Source organism: Palaemon carinicauda, chromosome 6 (assembly GCF_036898095.1).
Source record: "Palaemon carinicauda isolate YSFRI2023 chromosome 6, ASM3689809v2, whole genome shotgun sequence".
Lineage (NCBI taxonomy): Eukaryota > Metazoa > Arthropoda > Malacostraca > Decapoda > Palaemonidae > Palaemon > Palaemon carinicauda.
In genome coordinates, this window is record NC_090730.1 from 93,918,739 (window position 1) to 93,921,238 (window position 2,500).

Genomic DNA, 2,500 nt, shown 5'->3' on the forward strand with positions numbered 1-2,500 from the left:
TATATACTATTAATCCCATTCACCAATCATGTAATAAGATGGCAAAAATCACTCCGCAACTTTTATAATACATGTTAGTTTTAGACAACCTTAAACATACACACGCACAAACACTTATACACACACATACACACACGCACACACACACACACACACACACACACATATATATATATATATATATATATATATATATATATATATATATATATATATATATATATATACATAATCCCTTATTATGTTTTGTAATAATTTTTAATACCACAAGTGCCAGTGATTTATTTTTTGAGGTTTAAATGTTTCTCGTGGGTGGCATAGGAGAGATATATGACCATATATACATATAATCATCGCCCAAGCCACATATCCATCCAAGCTAGGAACAGGGAAGACCAGGCAATGGTTGCTACCTCCTCCTTCTATAGTTCATAAGTACGATTATATTAGAGACACTACTGGTAGCTATGGCGCTTGAGGAAGGCTCAAACTCACGACACACAGAGTACAAGTCAGGAATGTTTCCAATAGGATACTACAGGAATGAAAATAATGGTAGCCATCGACCTACAATGAGTATCTTAATCTAATATGTAATAGTCATTTCTTTTCCTTCCGGATTCTTTACCCAACATGTTCAATACACAGTCATACAATGTAATGCTCTCTCCGCACAGATGATAAAACAACTGTTTAAGCTTGCCATCGAATGTTTTAGATTGTTTGAGTTTTCGTGACATTGTTGCTCTCAGCTGTTGGTAGATAAGCTACTTATCTGTTGAATAAACATTACTTGCATTCATCTCAGCTCTCTGTTAGAACTTGACAGTTAAATTGCCATATTGGTAACCATTGGAGTGACTACTCCAAAAACATTTTTTTTTCGCCCACCTATTCGCCCTACCCTTTTTACCATACCATCCACTAAGCTTGAATCCTTGACCTACGGCGCCTCAACGAAACAGTCGTTCTTCACCGATGGAAAAGCGCTAGCATGCTTCCAGTGCTCTAGATTTTAGTTTCACATCAAGGGTGGGACTCGCTCAAGCAGCAAAGCATACTACGTCCTTGTGGCGGTCCCAGAGGCCACTTTCCCAAAAATCTCTGATTGGCTTTGCACCTTCAAAAAATGCCTCAAGGAGCAGTACTCACCATTACTTGCCACCTGTATAGCCAAGATAGTTCAGTTCTCTCAATAGTCATTGGGGCCCAAAAGGCTTTGCTCATCCTCAGGGAAATTACCAGTATTGCTCACTTGCAACCTACCACAGACGGGTCTCCTTGAAAAGTAAGCTTACTTTGTGCCCTTTGTGTACAATGCCTACATGAACCTGTATGCACCTCCATTCCCGATGTCCATACCTTACCCATGAAGACCTGATGACCAAAGTTGACTCACTTATTGACAATCACTTCATCATCTTCAAGAGATTCATCAATGCCACCAATCCTGATGAAGAGGACAACTACTCAACACTGACTGAAGCCAACGTGAATGCGGTAAGACACAGACGCCTGCCCTGCGATGTGCCAGAGCAGCGACAAAGCCGCCCACCGCCCACATGCATACCCCTTCGCTCACGCCCTAACCATTGATCTCTCCAGCTGCTTACTGACGTCTATCACCTGCAGTTTTGTTACTACCGCTCAAGTGCGGATGGTTGGCAGAAGCCAAAAAACTTGTAAGTAGGCCATTGCTTATGTCTGTGATCTCCCCTGTCGCTAATCTTTCCTTTTTACATGATGCAGGTATGAGTGTGTGGTTTTTGGAAGATTTTGGTGCTTAACGTTCCCTTTATTCCAAAGTCACTCTCCAGAATATGACATAATCATTCTAAGCCTGCTGACATCTTCCTGGTAGCTGCCAACAGATCTGAGATCCCCACCTACGGGTAGGAGACACTCGCACTATCGTTTATGAGCGTCAAATACCATTGGAAATTTCTCGCTGCCAACGTAATATTGCCACTATTCGGTGCAGATTTCCTCAACCATTTCCAACCCCTGGTTGATGTAGGGCATCCACATTTAGTCAACGCATCCTCTTACTCATCAACACCTCTTCAACCCAGTCCCTCCGACCATGCACTCAAGATCATCACACCCACGCAGACCTATGACCACCTCCTCATGTTGTACCCATAAGTCTTCCTTCCTGAACTTCACCAAACCCCCATGGTTCCCACCAAGCATGATATTTATCACCATATCAAGATGATGGGGCCCAAGTGTTTGCCAGATAAAGGCGTCTAGCACTAGATAGTTTGGTAGCTGCTAAACAAGCGTTCACCAAAATGGAAGAAATGGATCTTTACCAAAAGAGCTCAAGCCCATGGTCCTCCCCTTTACACATCATCCTGTGTAATGGGGATTATAGGCATCTAAACATGCAGACAAAACTATTTCACTGAACCCTCCTTAACATTGCCGACATTACCTCCTACTTGCACAAAACAAAGATGTTCTCCACTATCAACCTTTTGAAGAGTATTATCAGGTG